The following is a 12,821-nucleotide window of genomic DNA, read 5'->3' as shown; positions in this document are numbered from 1 at the left end:
CCCTGGAATGTCTGCAGATCAAGCCTGAGTATGACACGACTTTTTACCCTGTCCTTTGCTGAGGTCCCAGCAGGCTTCCCAGACAAGCCCCGCTTCTCCAGGCTAAAATGGAAGGATAATACCTCTGACGTATAATTTACGGGAAGTACACAGAGGAAGAGAGGACGAACCATGATGGGGTTCAAAGGGACCGTCAGAGCAGTGACATGCTGTGCAGGCTGGAGGAAGCCTTCAGGAGCAGGTGGTGTTTTCAGCAAGTGAGGTGAATAAGAAGTCTATGAATTCGCTCCTTGGGAGGCCTCAGGTGAGCTCCCAGGAGGCACCTTCTGTAGAGGGCTGGGGGAGAGTCAAATGATGAGAGGTCCTGGGTATCAGCGAGAAAGGCAGCACAGAGGTTTTCCACGGAAAGCAGAGGTGAGATGATTGTTTAAGGTTTAAAAAAAAAAAAAGATTTGGGAGAGATGGGGATCCCATTCCATGGTTAGTAAGTTTGTAATGAAATGATAGACTGAAAGTACATAGATGGGAAAGGTAGTTGGGAATTTGGTCATGGGATAGAATCAAAAGGACAGGTAAAAGGTTTGTCTTAGAAAGCAGAGACCAAAAGGCAGCGGAAAGGAGGAGAGGGTAGTGCTTTCGAGGCAGGGAAGACGGGTGGCGCCAGCGGAGAGGGTGGAAGATTGGGCACTGCGGGCCAGCTGACCTGCAGGAATTCAGTGTCAGGGTTTCAGCCAGGTAATCAACGTGAATGACAGCGTTAGTTATTCCACTAAAGAGGAAGTGGCCAAGGCATTTGTACCACCAGTGTGCAGCAGAGTCCCTGAGGATAATAACCAGAAACAGTCACTGAAGAAGGAGAGAACCCAAGTGGAGAAGAAGAGGATGTGCAGAAGATGGTTAAAATGCAGGGCTGTGGCCCAAAGGCCCTTGCCTACCCGCCTTGGAAACACGGCCAAGAACATTTACAGCAGCCTGACTTTTAACAGCATAATGCGAAACAACCAGTTATACACTGGCTGCGGAATGGTAAGTAATGGCTGGCATAGTCACATAATGGAATACCATTCTGTGGCGAAAATTAACTAACTATGGCTACATGCATCAATTCAGATGAGCCTGAAAAGCTTAATACACCAAAGAATTACCCTATGTGATACTATTCATATGAAGTTCAAATGCACACAAATTTCTAAAATGCATTTATTTTACTAAGTATGCTTTCAAACAATAAATATAAATTCCCTTGGCGGGGAGGGATCGCTAATGGGGGGACACAGAAGCTGCTTCACCATTTGGGGAACATTCTATTTCTTAAGTCAGATGATGGCTCTGGGAGTATTTATTTTATATTCTTTAATATCCATGCATTATGTTTTCTGTTTGTATGAGTGAAATATTTCATTGAAAAATAAACACTACTAGCATGCAAAAAGGGGGAAAGTCTGGAAGTGCTAACAAAAGGGAAGTTGTGAGTGCTCTGAAGACCAGGTTACTCCCTGCCCATGCCCCTTGGTGGCCCGGGGATCTAAAAATTCTGCTGTCCAATTTTCCCAGTGCTACAAGCGACTCTGCAAAATTTCAGGAAGAATGTAAAACTATCTAACCGGTAGGACTGCAATCCGAATTCAGAGTTCTCCTTGCAGCACATAAACAGAAAGACAAACAAAAAAGTGAACACTGTGAACTTTAAAAGAAAACACTCTCTTGGGGAAAGAACCAGTCGCTCTGAGGGGTGACACCAGAAAGGTACACAGAGGGCAGCCCCGCCTCTCTGAATGTGGGGCTTGGGAGAGACTGCACAGGAAACCTTTCACTCTACAATCATGGAGTGTTTGACCTTGAAGAGATGGGGCATCCACAGATGTTACTTGGGTTTTGTAAAGACCCAAAACTCTTTCAGGATAATATGGAGATTTACTCAAATTCTGGAGGCTTATTTTTCCAAATGAATTCATCTGGGACTGAAACGTCTCTTCTCCTCCTCCAGTCCCTCTCCATCTCCAAGGCTAAATTCAAACACTGGTCATCAAGAGGTGAGTCATCCAGGTAGGAAGGAAAGCAGGGCTGGGCTCTAGGGATCATGAGAAAATTGCCCACTGAATGCCAGAGTCTACTCAAGGCAGGTGGTGGGGAAGCAGTTCACAGCAAGTCGCTGAGAAGTCATCCCAGAGGTGCCAGAGGCTTCAAGGCCTCATACTTCGCCTTTGCCCCAACCTCTTCCTTTCATCACCAAGAACACCGGCTCCAGCAGCGAGGGGCGATCTGATAGCATCACACAGCGGGAGGCCCCAGGACGTCTTTGCTGAAGACACTAGACTATAAATAAATGATAAAACATGAGAGAAAGGTCAGGCTCCGGGAAAGCACTCCTCATAAATCCTCTTCATCCTGATTGCTCCATGTAGAAGCAGATTAAGTGTAAAATACTGGTCTTGAATGGGGTCCAGCCAAAACTTACACAGCTTGAGAGCTTTTTGGAAGGACTGTGTTCTTTCAAAGGAAGTGATTTAGGAAATGCGATGCTGGTAGAAGGTCCTGGAAGGAGGAAAGATGGGCCAATTTTATCAACCAAGCAGGGCATTTCATCTACTGTAAAAGGATATCCCACCTGTTACAGAGTGGGTGCTGATTTTTGTGGTGCAGATGGTGTATTCGTAGTAGGGTGTGGCAGGGCATTGTGATATCACAGGTCTGTTGTAATGAGTGCAGCTTTTTCTAAGACAGTGTATTTTGTGAGGTCAGAGGTAGAAAAATTTCAGGTTGCAAAGTACAAAGTAGTTTCAAGTTTTGGAAGCAGAAATAAATATGCAGGACTTGGGCCATTTCAGTCTCAGTTTCTCTCCTCTGTAAAATGGGGATAATTATAGGATCCATGACCAAAGTTCTGGTGAGAATTAAATGCAATGACATGGCCGGGCACAGTGGCTCATGCCTGTAATCCCAGGACTTTGCGAGGCTGAAGGGGTAATGATCTCCTGGGCAGATCGCTTGAGCCCAGGAATTCAAGACAAGCCTGGACAACATGGCGAAACACCGTCTCCAATAAAAATTTAAAAATTAGCCAGGCATGGTGGCACATGCCTGTAGTCCCAGCTACTCAAGAGGCTGAGGCTGGAAGATTGCTTAACCCTGGGGGGTTGCAGCTACAGTGAGCTGAGATGGTGCCACTGCACTCCAGCCTGGGTGACAGACAGAGACCCTGTCTCAAAAAACAAAAACAAACAAAGAAATGCCATGATGCCTGCATAGTCCTTCACTTGAGATGCCTAGAATATTTTAACTGCCCCATAAATGTTAGTTATTCATCATCACCATGATCACAATCACCGTTATTACTCACCTAAGTAAACAATAGTCAGTGTGGTTCTAGAGAGAGTTAAAGAAGGTAATCTGGGCTACGAAAGGACTAGCTCATTTGGTGGAACTCATAAGTTAAGTAAGAGCTAATACAGTCACCCAGAAACTATTATTAAAAAAGAAGGCTGTGGGGTCTGCAAACTGAGTTACAAATGAAAGTTTACATCTGTCTGTGGACAGCAGCACAAGATAAACGGGCAGAGAAATCTGTGAATGCTGGGGCAGAATGTAATGTCGCCGAGAGATCAGTCATGATTCATTCACCCATTCAACAAATATTTATGAGCACCTACTATATGCCAAGCTCTGTTTGTGGTGTTACGGGTACAGGGTTGAGCAATGCCAGGAAAGCTCCTACCCCCACAAGGTTACTGAGGAGGCAGGAGCTAAGAGACAAAGAGGCAGGCAAACGGCCTAAAATGTGTCTGCAAGCAAGGGGTAGAGCATGGTTCTCATGGAGCCTGTGGCATCTGTTAAAGCTCTCTGCTGTTTCTATGAACCTCCTTTGGATGAGAACCCTAGGAGCCGTACAGAGGTAAAAATAAAGACTTTGGAGCCAATCAGGCCAGAGTGCGAGTCTTGGTTCAGCTTTGCTGTGTACCTAAGACCACTGAGCAACAGCTTCCTTGATTCTAAAAGAAGCACAACAACAATCTCCTTTCAGAGTGTTACAAAAATTAAAAATGAGGATGTCAAGCACTTAATTTTGTGATGAATGTATGATTATGTGTTTAATATAGTAGAGCTGCTTTTCTGCTTATGCAATTTGTAATTTGGGTCATTATTTCTTCATCTATTCCTGTTCGTTTTTAGTAAAGTTCCTTTGCAAATATCATACTCTTAACTAAGGAAAAGGAAAGCGCAAGATGTTTGCCCAAGCTTCAGCAGTGCAGGATGCCATAGGCGGTGAGCATCTGAGAAGGTGGTGTTGACAGCTAAGCTCCCAGGTAGGACCCCTGGAGAAAAATTGCAGCCTTGGAGGGGGCTGTATTTCGGTGAGGAAAGGCAGACTCTTAGGTCCCAGGGACCATGCTGGGCAAGAAGAGAGGTCAGAGTCACAGAGCAAGACCCTCGTGATGAAAGCGTGCATGGGGAGAGCCTTCATAGGGGGCTCCCACATGCTTGCCCTTCTTCTCCTCAAACCCTCCTTGACAGGGAGCTGTTTTATTCCCCGTTGTGCTGCTTGCACTTAAGAACTGGGTGCAAATCATTGCTGTTACTGTCATTGCTGTTGCATGTTTTGTACTTTGCTATCCACCTTGGCTGCTGTTTTTTGTTTTGTTTTGTTTTGTTTTTTTGACTGTGGTAAAATACACATAACATGACATTTACTGATTTAACTTTTTTTTTTTTTTTTTTTTTTTTTGAGATGAAGTTTCGCCCTTGGTGCCCAGGCTGGGGTACAATGGCGCAATCTCGGCAAACTGCAAACTCCATCTCCCAGGTTCAAGTGATTCTCCTGCCTCAGTCTCCCAAGTAGCTGGGATTACAGGCGCCTGACACCATGCCCGGCGTGCCTGTAATTGCAGCACTTTGGGAAGCCGTGGTGGGTGGATCACCCAAGGTCAGGAGTTCGAGACCAGCCCGACTAACATGGCGAAACCCCGTCTTTACTAAATACAAATGGTTTAGCCATTTTTAAATGTACAGTTCAGTGGTATTATGTACATTCCCATTGTGCAATTATTGACTCTTTTGAGCCTCAAAGTCTCACCATCGGTGGAAGCAGGACTCACAGGAGCATGTCCATGTCCCCAGCACCCTAATTCCAGCCCCGGGTGTTCTAGAGTTCCATGAGGCTTTTCTTTCTGCACAACAGAGAGTGGTCTGGGCACAAAGACAAAGCTCAGGGCTGCTGTGCTCTCACCTTTCATCTGGAGTGTCGTTTGTGTGAAATTTAACATCGCTCACCTGCTTCTGACACGCATTTACCAGGATGTGACTCAAACAGAGCCCCACTTGGCTGACATCTGCCTTTCCCATCCTGCCTGACTCTGCAGGGAAGCTCGACTCTGGCAGAGGGAGCATGGTCGGGTTGCTGTTCCTGGCGAAGAAGAGCAGGGTTTGCTGCCTAACATAGCAAGGGACGAGGCAGGGTTCCTAGTTCTTCTCCCGAGGCCTTTGCTAACGCTCTGTGGGGTTTTTCAGGAAGTCACTGGGCTTAACTATCTGTCAGGAGCAAAAATAACAAAATCAGTTTCTATACAGTTCCTCACTGGTGACTCATGCGACCCCAAATTCTTTTAGGTCCTCCAGATTCAAAACGTTTGAGAATGGTTAACCCTATTTTAGAAAACTGATCTGGTTTTTAATTATGATAATAACCCATGGTTATTTAATGCCTAGTAGATGCCAGCCACTGTGCTAGGAAGGCAAGTGCTCAGGTGACCTGAAAGATGGTTCTGAAGCCAGACTTTATCAATAAAATGAGACATGGGAACATCATTGAGACTCTTGCCAGGCACTGTCCCTGCTAAGATGCTCAAAGGTCAGTTAAACAGGGATGCTCTCGGGACAAATGCATTACCTTAATATTACCTAAGACTCCACTCTAGTGAGCTGAACTAGCCCACATCCCCAGTTTAAGAGCCTGGTCGGCACTCTTACTTAAAGCCAAGGTCTAGAGAAACTCCATGCCCTCCTCCCGCTGTGCCAAGCCCTGGTGTGGGCCCCGCGCTCATCCACTCCAACAGCAGGAGGACACAAGGAGGAGGCCAGAAGGAGGCAAGTGGAGGACAGGGAACCACTGAGAAGGGAAGACGCCAGCCCTTCTCCCCTCTCATCCATGCCTTCCCCCCTATGGCCAATTCAGGTGGACCTGCAGCCTCTGTTCCACTCTCACTAGCAACTGAGAGCCTCCTCCCTGGGGTTAGGAAGTGGTGGCCTTCCTGCTTCGAGTCTGTGGCAAGCAAGGTTCCTAAATCTCTGGCCACATGGATGCCCAGAGGATTCTGGGAAGAAATCAGGGTCTCCCACCTTTGAGGAAACTTCAAGAAGTGGGCCTCAGGAACACAGCCATGTCTCTCTTTCCCCTGCAGTTTCTCAGTGGCGAGCTGTAATACCAGCTAAGCATACTTAAGACCTTTCTTCTGATTGCAAAACAGATGTCTTCAGTTCAGGGATGAGGGTGTATCAAGATCTGTAAGTTGTACACAAAATGCTCACAGGTTAGACAACATCAGCTCAGAGAGGAAACATTTATGTCTAACTTTCTTTTCCTTGTATCAACAAATGGCAGTGCAGCCCCTGGGCTCTGCTCATTCCTCACTGTATTTGTTCTCTGGCTACCCGTATATTTTTTCTCTGGCTTCTGACAAATTTTAACCTGATTTTCAAACCCAAATTCAAATACCTATTTTTCATCCTGCTAACCATCTGATGAAGCCATTGCCTTTTCTCTGCTACGCCAGCCCCTTGACCTTGGCTAAGGGTCCAATCTGGTTTCTTGACCAAGTAATTCAGCCAATCACATGACAGCACATGGCTTCAAGCCTTCACTCACCTAGCCAGGCGCCTGCACAGAGAGCACAGCAGTTATGACTCAGACAGAGAATGCCTTTCCCTAGGAAAGAGGGTCCTTTTCTCATTCTGCTTATCAGCTTATTATTGCATCTGAGATCATAAGTCTAAATAGCGGCATTAGGGAGAAAAATGTAAAGATTTAATTTCCTGAAAGTTTCACATGGGGATGCAGCTACTAAACAAATACCCTAACATATTATTAGGATATATAACTGGGACACAGAACACAGAAGCCATGTCCTTAATGTCATTGGACCACACCTGGAATATTCCTTGCTTCACTTCCAGGCATCATCCTTCAAGAGAGGTGTTGATACATAAAGAACCATTCACTGAAAGAACAAAACACGTAGCCTCAAGAAAGAAAGTGGATAGACTGTGTGTACTGGCTCACATCTGTAATCCCAGCAATTTGGGAGACCAAGGCAGGAGGATCTTATGAAGCTAGGCATCACAGACCACCCTGGGCAACAAAATGAGACCCCCCTCCACCTTTTTTTTTTTTTTTTTTTGAGATGGAGTCTTGCTCTGTTGCCCAGGCTGGAGTGCAGTGGCACAATCTCAGCTTGCTGCAACCTCTGCCTCCTGAGTTCATGCGATTCTCCTTCCTCAGCCTCCCAAGTAGCTGGGACTACAGATGTGCATCACCACACCTGGCTAATTTTTGTATTTTTTAAGTAGAGACAGGATTTCACTAAGTTGACCAGGCTGGTCTTGAACTCCTGATCTGAAGTGATCTGCCTTCCTTGGCCTCCCAAAGTGCTGGGATTACAGGTGTGAGCCACCGGGCCCGGCCTGAGACCCCTGTCTCTTAAAAAAAAAAAAATTAAAAACTTAGCTGGGAGTGATAGTGCATGCCTACAGTCCTAGCCACTTGGGAGGCTGAGATGGGAGGATCACTTGAGCCCCAGAGTTCAAGGATGAAGTGAGCTATGATCATATCACTGCACTCCAGCCTGGGCAACAGAGAGCAATACTCTGTCTCAAAATAAATAAACTATTGGGGTGAATAATGGAGAAAAACCATAAAAAGACCTTCAAATTCTTAAAGACACATCCACATCCCATTGTCTCATTAGTGGGCACTACGGATATTGCATTTCTGCTATAACAAAAAAGGTTCTAGCAGAATTGTCTAAAAATTGAACTGGCTGTTCCATGTCACTGGAGGTGTTTAACCAGCCACTAGATGACTGCTTGATATAAACACTGTAAAGACAATCCTTATGTTAAGAGGCAGGTTTAACTGGATGTTACCTAAGTTCTTTATAGATTTATATTATTAACCTTATGCACTAATGGAGAGGTGTCTCTTCTTACTCATAAAGCAGTTCCTAGAGTAGAAAGCAACATTTTCAAAATGGTAGCCCTAGGAAAACAAAGTTTCTTGGGATCATAAGTTGGTGTAGGGTGGACAGAGAAAGAGAAAGACTGATGCAGAATCAAATGGCTTAGTTAGAGTTCACCCCGCTATTGGGATGGGTCGTGCAAAGCCCATCCTGACTACTAATAGGAGAGAGAAGAGGATACACTGGTGGGGGTTGGGGGGAAGGAAATCACAAGGCATGCAGATGGAATGCAGTTCCCAAGAGTTTGGGGAGTTTTGATGGCCTGGAAAGGGACTTTATGAGAAAACATCCTCCAATAAAATGAAAAGACAAACCTCATGGGAGAATTTATTGCTCATAAACCAAAGCCTGGGAACCTAACCATGGAAAGTAGGGATCAGCCGGGCACGGTGGCTCATGCCTGTAATCCCAGCACTTTGGGAGGCTGAGGCAGGCGGATCACGAGGTCAGGAGTTCGAGATCACTCTGGCCAACATAGTGAAATCCTGTCTCTACTAAAAATACAAAAAATGAGCCAGGCATGATGATGGGTGCCTGTAATCCCAGCTACTTGGGAGGCTGGGGCAGGAGAATCCCTTGAGCCAAGGAGGCAGAGGTTGCAGAAAGCTGAGATCACACCATTGCACTGCAGCCTGGGTGACAGAGTGAGACTCCATCACAAAAAAAAAAAAAAAAGAAAGAAAGAAAGTAGGGATCAACCTAAACGCTCCTCAGACCTGCTACCCCAAGTCATTGGGCATAGTCGTGCCTTCGAATGACAGACAGAGAGATGGAGTGGTCCCCCTAAAACACCCTTCAGCTCCACCTCTATAAGGACTCCCTTCTTACCTTACCTTCTCTGTTTATTTTTTCTGTGCCCAGCGACAACATAAGAACTCAGGAGTTGACCGCCATAGAAAACCAGGACTCTGAAGACAGCCATTGCAGCTTGTCAATTAAGAACAACACAGGAGGCGGAGTCTGAACCCTGTGCCTGGGCTTTGCACAACCCATCCCAATAGCTGGGTCAACTTAACTAAACCATCTGACTCACCAAAAGCCATCTGACTCACCTCCTGCAAAACCACAATATGATTCAAGAATTAGTCCTACCTCCATTTACAATAAACCACTCCTTCTTTTTTTTTTTTTTTTTTTTTTTTTGACAGAGTCTCACTCTGTCACCCAGGCTAGAATGCTGCTTCAGCCTCAACCTCCCAGGTTCAACCTCTCAGCCTCCTGAGGAGCTGGGACTACAGGTATGTGCGACCATGCCCAGGTAATTTTTGTAATTTTTGTAGAGACAGGGTTTCACCATGTTACTCAGGCTTGTTTAAACTCCTAGGTTAAAGCCATCAGCCCACCTCCATCTCCCAAAGTGCTAGGATTACAGGCATGAGCCACCACACCCAGCCCACTCCCTACTCTTACCCTACTTCTTACTCTGCAGTTTTGGGAGACACACACACAACATGCTCAATTCGTGAATTCACGTCTTTGAATCATAAAACAAGAGACAGTAATGTATAGTAGCTAAAGGAGTGCCGGGAACACGGCCTGGGTTTGAAATCCGTGTCTGTCATCTGCTAACTATTGTCCTTGAGCAAGTTACTTAACTTTTCTGTGCCTCTGTCTCATCACCTATAAAAGGAAAACAATACTATACTACCTATGACTCTTATGAAAATTAAATTATATAATATCAGTATAACACTTGACATATGGAAAGTACTAAAAATGCGTTAGCTAGGCTGGACACTGTGACTCACACCTCTACTCCCAGCACTTTGAGAGGTCGAGGCAGGAGGATTACTTGAGGCCCAGAGTTCAAGACCAGCCTGGACAACATAATGAGACCCTGTCTCCACAAAAAATAAAAATTAAAAAAAATTAACCAGGTGTGGTGGCATGTACCTGTAGTATCAGCTACTTGGGATGCTGAGGTGGGAGGATTGCTTGAGCCCAGGAGTTGGAGGCTGCAGTGAGCTATGATCATGCCATTGCACTCCAGCCTGAGCAACAGAGTCTTATACAGCCTGTCTCCAAAAAAAGAGAAAATAAATAATTTTTAAAATGTTAATTACTATCACATCATTTAGAATTTGAGAAACAAAAAGCACATAAACTAAAACTGCACATGATACGTGATTGCAGACCGAGGTGGTTCATCTCTTCTTTAGTTAAATTAAAGGCTTTTGGCTGGATGTGGTGGTTCACACCCGTGAACCCCCCAGCACTTTGGGAGACCAAGGTGAGAGGATTGCTTCAGCCCAGGAATTTGAGACGAGCCTGAACAACATAGAGAGACCCCCAACTGTACAAAAATTTTCAAAGTTAGCCAGGCATAATGGTGCGTGTCTGTGGTTCCAGCTACTTGGGAGGCTGAGGTGGGAGGATCACTTGGGTCTGGGAGGTGGAGGCTGCAGTGAGCCGTGTTCATGGCACTGCACTCCAGCCTGGGTGACAAAGGAAGACTCTGTCTCAAAAAAAAGGAACGGACCAAGTTAAAGGCTTTTCTTTTGTGCTATTTTTCTGGCCTTGTGTATGCCTTAGTTTTCAGCACAGTAAAATATCTGTATTATTATTATGACCTTCTTGATTTTTAAGATAATTTCATCTTCATTTCATATTGATTTTATTCAGTAACAATTATAAGAAAGACTTTAGCTTTAATGTTTCTTTCCCCTTATCTTCTCCATCAAGTATGTGGAAAAAGACAAATTCAAAGGCTAGAAATGAAACTTTGAACTTCTACAGAAGAAGTCAGGCGACATGGCCAAAGACCTTTGCTAAATGACAAAGCAGGATAAAAAATAAGTCTAGTCTTTCTTACATTATTCCAATACATTTATTAAAGGCATCCTTAAAGGTATGTAAGGAATTATAAATGAACGCATGCTTCTCCCATACACAAATTTCGTTAATGACACACGTATGAAACCGTACATAAATACATGTGTACTGCTGACTGAGTGAGATACCTAGCTAACTCTGAACACTCCCACAAAGCACTTCACAGTAATCCCTGGCTGACTTTATCAACCACACCGCTTAGAGACAGGACTGAACCCATAGGCCTTCCCCTCCAGTAGGTCAGAACAAGTCTGCTGGTAACTGCCGCATCTGCGGCTCCAGGAATACCTCTTCCCTCTTTGGCTTAACTCCAGACCATGCGGTAGGAGCCAAGGAAGGGGACATGCCTTAGCCTTGTACATAGCTGTGCAGATGGCCTGAGGACCTGAGGCTCAACTTTTCTGTCCAATACAAGGATCCTGTTTCAAATGGCAAATCTGGCTGTCCCACCTAGGATCTGTACCTTTTCTCAAGCCTTAGCTCCCCCTAAATTACCAAGGAGTCTCAGACGAGCTGTTGAGGTTTTAATCATTCATTTATTAAACAAGTCTTCACAGAGACCTTACTAGGTTTCAGGCACTAGGTGTACTCTGCGGACCAAAACCAAACCAGGTTAGAGAAGGGAGACATCAGGAGTATGCAGACACAGCCCTGGGTAAAATCAGGAATAGCAGAAATAACTTAGTTACCATTCTTCAGCCCTCCCCATGCCCTCGCCTTCCTGTGGATTGTGAAGAGCTCCCTCAAGCTTCTCTTTGCTCTTTGTTTCTTTCCTCTTCAGAACCTGATTCCTGGGAAAATAACTTGATTGTTTATTCATTTACTCAACAAACACATGTTGAGCACCTACTGCATATCAGATACTGCAGTAGGTGAAATATCAGTCCCTTCATAACTTCTCTTGGGGGTATTTGCATCTCAACTCTATTTTATTTTTTTTCTAATTCTTTTTAAATTGAGCTATAATTCAATTTACGCTTAACCCTTAAATTTTACCATAACATAACATTTACCCTTTTAAAGTGTAACATTCAATGGTTTTCACTGTATTCACAAAGTTGTACAACCATCCCTGCTATCTAATTCTAGAATATTTTCGTCACTTCAAAACAGAAGCCCTGTACCATTAGCAGGGATTTCCCAACTCCTGCTTCCCCCAACCCCTGAAAACCAACTATTTACTCTGTCTCTATGAATTTACCTGTTCTGAACATTTCAGATAAGCAGAATCATATAATATGTGACCTTTCAGGTCTGGCTTCCTTCATTAGCACATTTTCAAGGTTACCTATGTTGTAGCATGTATCAGTACTTCATCCTATGTCATCGCTGAATAATGTTTCATTGTATGGTTACACTACATTTTCTTTATCCATTCATTAATTTACAAACATTTGGGTTTGTTTCACTTTGTGGCTATTATGAATAATTCTGCTAGGAACATTTATGTACACATTTTTGTGTAGACACTTGTCTTCAATTATCTTTGGTACATACCTTGGAGTGGAATTGCAGGTCATAGGTAACTGCATATTTCGCTTTTTAAGGAACTGCCAAACTGTTCTACAAAGTGACTGTACCTGTTTGCATCCCCACCAGGAAGATATGAGGGTTCCCATTTCTCTGCACCCTCAGTCACACTTATGATTGTCTGACTTTTTAGCTATCCAAGTGGAACGAAGTGATGTCTCGCTGTGGCTTTGATTTGCATTTCCCTAATAACTGAGGATGTTGTGCATCTTTTTTGTGCTTATTGGCTAT

At 44.5% G+C, this 12,821-nt stretch overlaps 1 long non-coding RNA gene across 2 annotated transcripts; it reads right to left on the bottom strand.

Moving 5' to 3' along the window:
• Positions 1-1,186: 1,186 nt before the first annotated feature.
• Positions 1,187-10,069, bottom strand: LOC103891941 (uncharacterized). 2 transcript variants are annotated; one of them, XR_010141793.1, is made up of 4 exons: positions 9,062-10,069; positions 6,334-6,496; positions 2,459-5,526; positions 1,187-2,316 (listed from the first exon to the last, which is right to left on the bottom strand). It is a non-coding gene; the product is annotated as an uncharacterized LOC103891941 (long non-coding RNA). The 2 variants fall into 2 exon arrangements; XR_656182.4 differs by having other exon boundaries at positions 5,269-5,526.
• Between the last annotated feature and the right edge of the window lie 2,752 nt (positions 10,070-12,821).

This window comes from Pongo abelii, chromosome 9 (assembly GCF_028885655.2).
Source record: "Pongo abelii isolate AG06213 chromosome 9, NHGRI_mPonAbe1-v2.0_pri, whole genome shotgun sequence".
In the NCBI taxonomy this organism is placed as follows: Eukaryota; Metazoa; Chordata; class Mammalia; order Primates; family Hominidae; genus Pongo; species Pongo abelii.
Note: the sequence above shows the minus strand (reverse complement) of the source record. Positions and strands in the feature narration are given on the sequence as shown.